The sequence below is a fragment of the Lissotriton vulgaris genome, chromosome 12, assembly GCF_964263255.1.
Source record: "Lissotriton vulgaris chromosome 12, aLisVul1.2, whole genome shotgun sequence".
In the NCBI taxonomy this organism is placed as follows: Eukaryota; Metazoa; Chordata; class Amphibia; order Caudata; family Salamandridae; genus Lissotriton; species Lissotriton vulgaris.
Window position 1 is genome coordinate 775,731,829 of NC_141700.1, and position 13,250 is coordinate 775,745,078.

The 13,250-nt window shown below is 37.9% G+C and overlaps 1 protein-coding gene across 1 annotated transcript in view; it reads right to left on the minus strand.

The window, feature by feature from the left end:
- The window catches only part of LOC147678672 (beta-1,3-galactosyltransferase 5-like), a 222,393-nt gene that overhangs the window by 174,018 nt on the left and 35,125 nt on the right, over positions 1–13,250 (minus strand). The window contains exons 2-3 of the mRNA XM_086946130.1: positions 10,586–10,668; positions 9,853–9,965 (exon numbers count right to left, since the gene is read on the minus strand). The gene's annotated coding sequence lies outside the window, so the exon portion shown is untranslated. The remainder of the gene's footprint in view (positions 1–9,852; positions 9,966–10,585; positions 10,669–13,250) is intronic.

Sequence of the window (13,250 nt, forward strand, 5' to 3'; positions counted from 1 at the left end):
TTCTAATCTTCTAACCTCGGATATCCCCACTCTTGTAACTATCGGCAGTCTAATCAACACTGACCGGTAGAAATCCATTGGATCTACACAGGACGTGGTTGCTGAATTGGGCATCAGTGTAACAGGCAGAGTGGAATCCCCTTTTAAACCCAAGTCCACCTTTGTTCCTATTATGTCGCGTGACGCGATAGATATCTACCAGGATATCGTCAATAATGAAATCAAAAAACTTCGCCTAACCATCAAAAAACGTAAAACCGGCACTAACTTCAAGTTCAAACAATATCAGGACTTAATGAAAAAATTACAGAAACACAATGAGGTGATTATAAAGCAATCAGACAAGGAGGGGAAATATAGTTCTGTGGCCCAGAGCAGACTATATGTTGGAGGCAAGCAAACACCTAAACAATGTTCAGTGTTACGCCAAATCCAATACACAACTGTCAGCACTGAATGCCTTATGTTTGAAACAACTCTTCAAATGGAAAAGAAACAACTTAATCACTAATGATGAATTCAACTATCTGTGAACTGGATTTCCAATAACCCCAGTACTGTATTTCATACCTAAAATACATAAGAGAATTGTACCTGTACCAGGAAGACCAATAATCGATGCAAGAGGAGGAATTCTGGAGAAAATCAATAATATGTGGACTTCCATCTACAAGATTTGGTAGTTGCCCTGCCTTCATACATTAAGGACACTACCCATTTTCTTGAGAAACTTGAAGAAATAACTTGGTCATCTGAAGATCTTCTGGTCTCACTTGATGTATGTGCTTTATATACTAGTATAAACCATACAGATGGTATTAATGCTGTAAACTTCTTTTTAGAAATTAGACCGATTGAATTTTATCAACATAGAAAAATGACTGTGGAAATGATCAAACTATGTCTTTACAACAACTACTTTCTATTCAACAAAGATGTTTATCATCAGGGGAGTAGCCAGGGGGGCCTGCTTCTCCCCAGCTACGTGTGATCACACGTGAGATGGTAGGAGGAGTAGGTCCTCTGAATACAATATAAGAACATCTGGGAAGATCTCATCATAGGGTGGATGCGTTTCATAGATGATATATTCTTCATTTGGAAGGGACCTGAGGATTTAGTCAGAGATTTTATCAAAGAACTGAACTCAAACAACCTCAATCTGCAGTTTACTACAGAAGTCAACACAAAATCTATTGACTTCTTAGACGTTTATGTATGCATTGGGGAAGCAGGTATTGAAACTACATTACATAGAAAGAGTACTGACGGAAATTCTATGCTCCATGCGTCAAGTTTACACCCCACCCACTTAATAAAAAGTATCCCATACGGGGAATTCTTAAGGCTACGTAGAATCTGTAGCATTGATCATTCCTTTGAAGAATGTATCAAGGAAAGCAAGCTCAGGTTTTTAGCCAGCCTTATCAAAAGTCAGATCCAAACCCAGAAGTGATTTATTAGTCTGTTTCAGAAAAGAAAAGGAAACACCGCTTTTGAGAATTCAGATAATACCCCTATGAGATTCATAACAAAGTATAGTAGTCAACATAAGATGATCAGGACTATTATAAATTAACACTGGCCAATAATTCAAACTGATACGATCTTGAGTCAGTTATTCCCGACCCCCCTAGCACTGACATTTAGAAAATCAAAGTCCATGACAAACCCAGTCAGACACTCTAGCACTATGTGGTTAGCGCCCCGTAACGGCTTCATCAAGTGTAATACTTGCAGAGCGTGCAAATTTGGTATAAACACAACCGAGTACACTACTGTTTTTGGTGCATCCATTAACCATATCAAGGCTACATTCACCTGCCACACGGAGTTTGCTCTCTACGTGTTGAGTTGCACATGCAACTTACAATACGTGAACAGACTAGACAACCTTAAATACTATGTCATAGCAGCGGTTGCACTCATGAGAAGGGGAGGAAACAGAGAGAAAGTCCTTAGACAATTGAAGGCAAGATTCATACTTGAACTTAACACTCGTATTCCTAATGGGCTTAACAATGGGGAGGAACTACATCACTTTTTATAATAAAATAATGCTTTTTCAGATTTGTGGACCATTTTTTAAAACAGTGGTATTTTATGACAATAGAATATTTTACATCTGTTTTATTTATAGTTATATATATTTATATATTTATATAGATGGAGTATTTGTTTTACATACCAGATAGGGAGTATATGTTTCCTTGAAAGTCTATGTTTACATATGTATCTATTAACATACTTTTATCCACATTCTGTCTAGAGCTTACTCACTTTAAGGTTCTTCTACTTCATGTTTGCCGCAAGGTGCCCAGAGAACGTTACTTTATGAATAGAATCCCTCTAATTTCTATAACAAGTTTTTACGATTTTTTATGTTCTCTTTGAATTCTGAGTACTCTTTTATTTCTGCAGTAAAGTTTTATACCAATGACCCCTCCAACTGAACAGTAACTACAACCTTAGTTTTATTATCTGTATGTCTTAAATTGGTCTCCGATATATATTGGTGGCAGTAACCTGCTTTTTAATCTTCACATCAACTCCCAAGAAACCTGGATTGTCAAGATAATTCAGATTCAGTATTAGATTTTAATAACCACAAGATGCAAAATTGTGAATATTTAGCTATTTATTTTGAAGCACTTTATTCACTTTGAACGCTTCTTTTAGAAGTACTTTGAAATACATATGACAATAAACTAATGGGGGCGAGTAAGACATAAAGGAAACTGACATTAGTTAATCTAAGTTTTCAGTGATTTGTTGATTAAGATATGCATACACTATATCCATAAGTATAAATGTATTTACAAATTGATTGTTTGTTTGAAAAAATGTGCATATCTCACATGTTGATTTGTTACAGTATTTGAACAGTATTTGAACAGCTATTATCTAACTGTTTACAACCACCCCGAGGCACATTGCACTTTAGTTGGATTTAAAAATATTTATTCTGATATATACACAGGGATTTATCCAGTTATGTTTTAGAAAACAAAGATACATTGTGTAAGCTGTTTCAAAAAAAGAATAATATGATGTTTTTTGGAACATGCATTGGTTATAGATTCAAAAGTACTTCTTCGATTTTCACTTACTCACGTGACGCAATGTGTGGTGAAAAAATGTGTTTAAGAGCTGTGGGAGACGAGAATCTCATCATGTGATCAAGCCCTCTAGTAGGGCGAAACAAGTCATGCCACCATGCCGAAGCATCTGCACTTTTGTGTAATAAACGAAATCACGCACCTAATAGGAGTCTGTGTCCTATTGTTGTTTCCAGTGTGGAGCAAGGTGTGGGAATACTGGTGTTATATATATATATATATATATATATATATATATATATATATATATATATATATATATATATATATATATATATATATATTGTTTTATATATATATATATATATATATATATATTACTCGCAATTCCCCAATCACCTCCACTTTTCGGTATCCAAGGAAAAACTGCACACCAGATAGGTCCAGGCACAACTAATGTTTAATGTGCACTCTCTAAACAAAGACGACGCGTTTCGGCGTGAAGCCTTTCTCAAGTAGCCACCATTTTGAAAAACAACATATTTAAGTCCTTCTTCTATGCAATAGACATGACAAAAATACGATCTTTTTTTTGCATATGTAACTTAGACCATACACATAACAATTTTACATCATTGCACGGTATTGTTCTAGACATATTAAAAGAAGAAGGAAAGAAAATTATAGTTCATTCTATTTGGGCGCCATTGATCGAGAATTTTGTTCTCGGTGCTAATCAGAAACGGTTAGGACTTCTGGGCAATGTAGTTCAAGTGGCAAAAGAAACTACCATTCGGATCCCTAATCTATACAATAAGACGGTTTTGTCAGCTCGACATGATAATTTACATTACATATCTTTCCAGAGGATTGCAAGGTACGTATGTCGCACATTAATTCATTCATAATTTTTGTTAAGCAGTTACATAAAAAATGTATTAGTACCTGCTCATGAATCATCTCAAATCATACATGACATAGCCGAATGGTATTATATAAATAATAATATTATATATATATATATATATATATATATATATATATATATATATATATATATATATATATATATATATATATGTCTTTTTTTTCAGGATATGCATCACATATTACACAAATCACTACACACTGGCAAATCAGCAACCATTTACAAACCATAAGAAACATGTGTCCTTTCACTGTTTCCACTACAACAGCTGAGCCACCATCTACTCAAAATGGCTGTCATTCCAAAACGGAATGTAAAAAACAACCTTTCACACACAACATAATAAATATACATTCTGTCAGGTTCTGAATCCCGCGGAAGAATCTATTTCAAAGCATACTTTATTTTACATTTTCTTGAACCCCCAGCAAACGTATAAGTTAAGCCAACGACCATTTTGGGCTCAGTGGTACACTGACTTCCCTGGTAACCAGACGCATCTGCAGTAGGAGGAGAAAACTACTAACTTGGACTTCAAATACAGCCATGTATTGAATCAAGTAAGTGGAAGTTCAAAACGAAACACATTTAGACAGAAAACAATTAATTGGAAAAAGTGAAAGTATTTACAGATCTTAGATTTTTTTTCGATCAAAAGTAAGTGAATGTGTATATCTGATTAAACTTTAAGCAAAAAAAGCAAAAAATAAAAACAAAAAGAACATTTTATTTCTCTAATACATTCACAGACTTTGAACATAGACATTTAACAATCAAATTTGAAACAAATATCTAAAGAACCTCTCCGGTAAGTTTACTGTAATATCTTTTTATTAGAAAAAAATTACATTTAGAATTTCAAATAAAAAAAAGTTCTTGTGGAAGGTGCTGGTCAGTAGTATGAAGCAATAATACTATTGCAATTCTGCCGGGTGATTGGCTTAAGGAAAGTGTTGGGCAGAGGTGGAGGCAAAATTACTATTCAAACTCTGCCGGGTGCTTGCCTCAGAAAAAGGTGCTGGCCCGTGCTGGGGGCAGAATCACTATTCTAGCTCTGCATGATGCTTGCTTCAGGGAAGGTGCTGGTAAGTGGTGGGAGGGTAAATTACTATTCCAACACCTTCTGGAGTTTGCCTCAGGGAAGGTGTTGGTCAGTGGTGAGGAGAAAAATACTATTCTATCTGTGTTGGGTGCTTGCCTCGGGGAAGGTGCTGATAAGTGGTGAGGGGCATAATTAGTATTCTAACTCTGCTGGGTGCTTGCCTATGGGAAGGTGTTGGTCTGTGGTGGAAGGCAAAATACTATTCTAACTCTTAAATCATCTGCTTGCAATAGAGTTCATCATGTCGGTCTCACATTTAGGAAGAGGAGTCACTAAGGCTGTATTGCAATCCTCCCTTTTAGCCAACCAGGTGCTAAGAGAAAGTGAAACATTCAAGTCTTGGGGGATAACTATTTCCTCTTATGGCAAATAAAGATACCCCTTTCCTCTTCTTAGCAACAGAAACAATAAAAGCAACAAAAGGAACATTAAAAACACCACCCACTCAGTCCTAAGGGGAGCTCGCAGTCGCTCACTGTCCAGGGAACAGAGGGACGCAGACTATTCCATTCACTCCATGCAACCACTACGTCAATAATTGGTATCTCTAACTAACCAACAGATTTATAGAACTTTCAACAGCACTACACATTGACAAATGGTTTGTCAGGATGGAACGGTCTGCCACACTGATACACTGATACCACCTGATGCCTCTGCTCCTGGAACATCAGCGGCCTTAGAAGCAAAATTATGCAGCTTATAAATATCTAGACGTTACCATTGATAACGGTGTGCTAATTTCCAACCAGCTTGAATCATTTAGAAGTAGAGGTGTTGGCGTAGCAATATCGCTGAGAGGAGTTGGACTAACGGCTAGGGTGCTCGACCTCGGACCTGGGGATCTGGGTTCGAGTCTCGATAACGACGCTAAACATCCTGTGATTCTGGGAAAATCACTTAATCTTCCCATGCCTAACAAAAATTAAGGTGTGTCCTCATGTAACGTAACTGGTGCTATGTAAAGGGCTCTGATACCCGATTTGGGTCAAGTTCGCGCTATATAAAACTCTGCAAAAAAAGAACTAAAAACTAAGCTGACAGGTCCCAGGCTCTCCCCCCTGCTTCAGGTCACTCAAGCAAGAATTCTACCAAACATCTCATATGGAAGCATTGCTCTGTAAGGGAGGGACTCTAAGACTCTTGACGGCACTATGATTAGAGCTTATTGGATCATTTTTAATATACCTACTTATGTCTCGGTGGCTCAGATCAGACTGGAATTTGGACTCCCCAATCAACACCTAGGAAGACAAGGGACCTACCTAATGAGCTAGCACAAAAATAGGGATGCACTTAGAACACTTTAAGCCATCTATTGTGGAAGGTTTGCAGCTCAGCTCACAAAGGCCGTTCAGGAACTATTTAAAAAGCAGCCTAGGAACTATGGCCCTTTCTGAGCTTTGGGAGACACCAACATCACATACACTTTTTAAAAATGAAGTACGTAGGACAATCAGGACCCTTTTGCTAATAGAAGATTAAGCACCCTTTGCAAAATGGAGCCATGCATGGATGACTATTAATAGCTATAAAATACTCAGCCCACAAACCTATTTCAGCTTGGGGTATGCACAGTGCATAAATGAAAAATGCCTCAAACATCAACAAGGTGAATTTCCATCTATCCAACATCTACCACCATGGAAGAGGGGACAAGCTACAACTAACTGTTGTCTATGCAAAAAGAGAATGGAGGACATGGCACACTTGATTTGCACTTGTATGCATTTAAAGCAAGAAAGGGTCAGAATATTCAAACTAGAATTTAACTCCCATGGGCTCCGCACACGAAGGTAAGCAGTGATAGCGTGCCTCAACTCCAACGATCTGCAACTGAATTGCAAACTAGTGAAGTTTTTAACCATTGTAGACAATAAAATGGAAGAATCAAGTGCATTGGGGACCCGAACGGTCATCAAGGAAGGAGGAACTATGCAATCCAAGGCCAATTAGAACAAGACATTTCTATTAACCTCTTACCATTTAAATTCTAATTCTAAACCCTAAGGGCCTGATTCTGATGCGGTTAGGAAAGCATTCCCACCTAGGGTCTGTTTCTGATGCAGTTAGGAAGGCCTCCTAACGGCATTTGATCCTTCCAAATTGGATCGGGAACATGTCTTACCGACCGATGGCCCAATTATGATGTGGTTAGGAACATATGCTCCCATTGAAGTCAATGGGAGTCCAACCATATCGGATCGGGAAGCATCTGGATGCATCATACTCCGTCGGTCGGACTCTCCCGGTCCGAGTGGGTCAGGAACCATTTCCAAACCGATTCAGTGGGGAAGCTTTCCAACCCGCATCAGAATCGGGCCCCTAATGTTTTATCTATTTATACAAATTGATTTGATTATGATGTTTGAGCATTTTATAACAAATTTGTTAAAGGTTTTTATTAATCACATACAATAAAAATAAATTGAATTGAGTTGAATTGGATGATGGATGGGACTTTTAAATCCACATCCCAACCATTCACACAAATATACACCATTTACGTCTACATTAATACCTCTGTAGTTCCCTTAGTGTACAGTTTACTCCCTGATAAGCAAACCTCAACATACATTGAATTTTTAACAGCGATAAAATCTAAAACATAGAATAAAAGTCCTAGACAAGTGATAATTTTTTTGAATGACCCTATGATTAACACGATTACCAAAATGTATCCGGATATCCTAATTCAAGGATTGTTTTTCACTTTCCCAGGCCTATTGGAGAAAAATCTCCAAAACATCCTTAGTTGAGGATTACATATCATACTGTAAACTGAAATTGGAGTTAAAAAAACAAACAGAATTATGCTTTGTTCCTTCTGACCAGGGGTGGGCAGAGCTCACAGAGTTGCACAATGCGGAATTCCACGGAGTTGCAATACAACTCTGGAATTCCAGGGAGTTCTGCTCCACCTTAGGATATGCTCCCTGTCCACATTTATTTTACTTTGGCCACTGCAGAATGTCAGACCCCAGTTTACCTTCTTTTATCTAACCTCTCTCCATGATTAAATGTTTCCTTCCTTCCTATAACTTCCCAGTTACTGCGGTGATTCTGAGACTCATGTTTTATAAATCTCTCATCAGACTACTCACGAAGGACCACTTGCGCTATTATGCAGATACATTTCTTTTTGATTTCCCATGCCCCCCCAAGTCATGACATATCCTCAAGAACTGACTGGATTAGTAATTACAGGGTAGAGAACTGTTCTCCTGATTACAAGTTGCAGTGCCAGGCATGGGTAACAATTCTAAGGGTTTTTGTTTACACTCCGATTCCCACGTTTATTTTTCAACACAAAATGATCCATTGTCCCAAACACAGCTCGGCAGGTTTTCACTAACGAAAAAAGCAGCATTACCGTACAACTTGTAATATTCATGTGTATTCTGGATTCAAAGGCCTAACCCCATTGGCACCGCCCCATTTCCCACAGAGCCCCCCCTTACCACATGCTCGCTGATACTGCAGGACCTGCCACTCTTACTGTTGCGTGGCTGCCTCCATTAGGTTCTCCAAGCTCAGTCATGTCTGGGTCACTAGCTCAGCCAGGGGCGGTCAGCAGTTTCTGTCCTCCTCGTAGCCCTCAGACCGAGCCCAGAGCAAAGCAGGGTGACTAGATGGCAGAGAGTGAGCCCTGGATGTTGTTGTTGTGTAGTCAGGCATACTCTACTGGCCAGAAGGATGCGTATGCCTGCTCAGCTTCCCCCCTCGGGTGTGGTGTTTAGAAGGGGGTAGGGTAGGGAGTGCTATGCTGAATATTGCTGTGCGCAATCCTGCATTGCTGGTTTGAGTGAGCATGGGGTTTGCTGTGTTTTTACTATGGTTGTGCTGATGGGGCTTCCTGCTATGCTCTCCCCGGAGTGGATCTTTGCCTTGGCTAGGGTGGGGGCGGGGCACAGCAATGAGATAGGTAGGAGAAGACTTAGGTAAAAAGAAGTGCTCGTGGCGCAGCAGTTTTCTGTTTTCCCCATGAGTAATTCCTTAGTACCAGAAACAGTGAGAGGTACTTGCCACCATATTAGACACAAATAAATTAGAGGCCAGCACTGGTAAACTCTGCTACGCTACATGAGAGACAGAGTTTTTTGCTGAACTCTGCACTCCAAGCAGAGCGTGGGGTTGCAAAAACCTCCAGCAAAGTGGAATTCACTGCCCACCATTACCCCTGACTGTGTGGATCAATACTGCATATCAATTACAAAATCTAAGTATTTTACTGCAAATGAAGACAAATTGGGTGCCTCACTAAATCAATTTGAGGACAGATGGATTGGCCATCTAAGCAGGTCAGGTCTCAGAAGGAGTCCAAAGTTTCCTGTGAAGCGGTGGAACTGTTACTCAACCTGCTTGGAGGGAGGAGCAAAGACTAATTATGCCATAGAGGGATGCCACAACTCTTTTAACAAATCAGTCAGAAAAACTTACCCTAACTTTTACCATTTTTGGGAAATTTGGGGGAGGGAGCAAAGTTTTCAAGAAATGAGAAGAGAACAATCATTGACTGGTTGTCTGAACCCATGAATTTCCAGAAGAACAAAAGAAATATCAGAGCGACTATTGGGACAAATACACCAGTTTTCGTTGATGATGGCTTCAGACTACCTAGAACACTATTTTTCATATATTACATTTCTAACTGACACTAACACCTTTTCTATCTTACTTAAATTTTTTGCAATTCTTTTTAAAAATTTTAATTGACATTTTTCGAAAAGGTTTTCCAAATAAATAAATGTTGGATTTACTACCTTCAGTTGCCTTCTTTCTTCTTCTCTTGGTGATTCGCAAAGTTCCTCAGTTCACCAAGAGCCTTGAGCACTCCAGAAGTGTGAAATCCATAATCCACTTTCCAATACAAATCCTGATCAAATGAGACACGGATTGTCATCGCCAAATTTTACAGCAAAATGACTGCTGCAAACTTTACTGTGTTTCCCTCAAAAATAAATCATGAAGTATTTTGGGAAAAAACGCAACAAGAAATCCATCATGGCACTCCACAATCCATATATTTTAAATCCATCCATGATCCGGCCAAAGATTCACAAAATCCAAAAGTCCAAACTTTAAGTAAAAATTCATTGTAAAATCTTCCAAATTGTTCCCAACATCCATTCGGCGATCCAAGTCATCTGAGCTCTCTAAACATCCACATGATCAAAGTACCACAAATACGCTACACTTTGTTTTAAAAACGTGACGCACCAAAAAGTAAAAACAATATATATTGCTTTCTTTACACTATGGTTTAAAAGAAATGATAATCCTTCTTTCAACATATTTTTTTAAACAAAAAATGTTTTAAAAAACTATCTACCCGATGTGGGTCTACAACGATACCTGCATAGGAATTAAAATGGTGATTAAAACAATCAAAACATACATCATAATACTAACATATACCTAACTACCTCCCTCCTCTCTCTTTCCAATAAACTATGCCACCCACAATATCTGTATAATAAATACATTTTGTCTCACCTAACCGCAGCTGTTCCTTTCTTCTGATCTTGACCGTGACACTACACCCACTGTAGGAACAGACGCAGAAGCGGGAACATCATCTGTGAAAGTAAAATTGAAAAAGAAAATTTTCTCCCCTTGACTTCAATGGAAAAGCGAGTGAAAATCCAGATTTTTTACGAATTAAAATGCAAATGTACTTGTTTGTTCAAGTTTGTATTTTTATAAAATAATATATTGTTAAACTTCTTTATATATGTTTTAATTCACTGTTATATATATATTTTTAAATAAAATAAAACACTATTTGGTGATTAACTTTTATATGTCCTAATTTATTATTTCAATAAAAATACTTGTTGATAAGTTCCTAATTATCCTAATTATTACGTAATTTATTCTATTTTTATAAATGTATATGACTGTACATATATCCATGATTACTTATTTGGAAATACTTTAACAATCTATTTTATATTTACTAAAATTAATATATAAGGGTTTTAAAAAGTAGTACTCTACCATACACAAAAACCCAATTTTTCTAACATCCCATGCCAGATTGTAACTTGTAAATTTATAAAATGTATATTGTTACTACAATTAAATTAATATTCAGGTGTTAATGCAATACCTGGGTATTAATACACTCCCTTACTGTAAACCCCCTCATTCCCTTGCATCCTGTGCCAGAATATATGTGTCACACTCTCATAAGTATTTAAAATATATATCTTTGATTTACTAAAAATAATTATTAATTATTATTAAAAGTAATGGGTATTATTAAAAGTAATACCCATGTATTAATACACTCTCTACCACAAATTCCGAATTCTCTTGCATCACATGCCAGAGAATAGATGTCCCACCCTCTTAAGTATTTTGTAAGTATTTTCAAAGTATTAAAGAGTAATATTAAAAACAAAACTGATTAATACCAAGGTATTCCAATTATTACATGTGTATTAATACCCCCACCTAAAACCCCTTTTTCAGTAGCATTCCATGCCAGAGGATGGGTGTTACACCCTCATAAATATTATTATTATTTTTAAATACTAATATTGATATTTAAAACAAACATGATTAATAATCATGTTTGTTTTAAATATCAATATTAGTATTTAAAAATAATTAAAATTAAAATACATTAAAGGCCAGGTATTAAAATGAATACAGGGGTATTAATATTGCCTACTTAAAACTCCGTTTATACTTTTTAAAAGCATTTCAATTATTTATAAAAATATTTAAAATCAATAAATGAATAACATTTACTAACACAATTTAAAAAAAAATCAAGACCATTCCTTACCAAAAGCAGAATTCTGTAAACAGACGGCTACTGTTCTTGTGCCGCACCTATTTACCATGTACGAGCACAGTTTGAAGAAGGGTGAACTTCCTAGGAATCAGTGCCTGGCAACAATAGTTGCAATATATAAACTGGGCAAACCACCACAGGACTGCATGTCATACAGACTGATAGCACTCATAAATGCGGAAGCAAAGATACTGGCAAAAGCGCTAGCAACTCGATTGCAATCATATTTTAGAAACTGTGATTTACCCGGATCAATCCAGATCTATGCCTCATCGAAATACGGCATTGAATCTGAGAAGGGTCCATAATGTCGTAGATCCACAATAGAAGAGGCTGCAACCATTCTGTCTCTAGATGCGCAAATGGCATTCAACATGGTCAAATGGTCCTTTCTTTTGGGATTTCTTCACCACTTAGGCTTCGGCCTCAAATTTTGTCGGTGATTGAAACTACTATACACGAAACCCATGGCACAGGTGGTAGCAGATGGCTGAATCTCGGCTAACTTCCCTCTGGGTAAGGGGACAAGGCAGGGCTGCCCGCTGTCGCCGCTCCTATTTGCATAGTGCTAGACCCACTATCGGCATGGATACAGCAAGATCCGGTAATCCGTGGACTCAAGTGGCCTATGGGATGGGAAGATCGCATCTCGCTGTATGCTGATGATGTGCTGCTATATTTGGCTTCACCCTCCCGTTCACTGAACTGCCTCCTAGATATTTGTGCGGCATACCGACGAGTGTCAGGTTACACTATAAATTGGGCGAAGTCACTAATTTTTATACTTCATGGCAACCCCCGCGATTCCCACCCAATTGCGACATACAAATAGCTGACAAAGGGTACAAATATCTCGGTATCTACATAACACATCAGGATGCACACTTTACAGAAGAAAATCTTATGCAACCCCTAGCGCGCTTTCAGCGAGATGTCCTACACTGGTGATCCCTACCATTCACATTACTAGGCAGGGCAGCCCTCTTTAAGATGATGGCACTCCCAAGATTCCGCTATGTCCTACAAAACACACCATTTGCGGTCCCCCGGCATACTTAATAGCAATTAACAATGAAGTGAATAAGTTACTATGGGATGGCAAGGCAGCCCGTATAGCTATGCATAAACTGGTAAAAAGCTGGTACAATGGAGGCATTGCCCTCCCTAATTTCAAAACATATTACTTAGTGCCCAAATTAGCGGTGTTAAATCAATGGTTACACGCAACACAGGATGAACCAGCCTATTGCATGGATAGACATCTCCTGGGAGTGGATGGAATGATGGGGGAATGATATAATAACACTAGAACAAAGAATCTGACAGGACCAACAGCACATACAGTTAAGATATGCC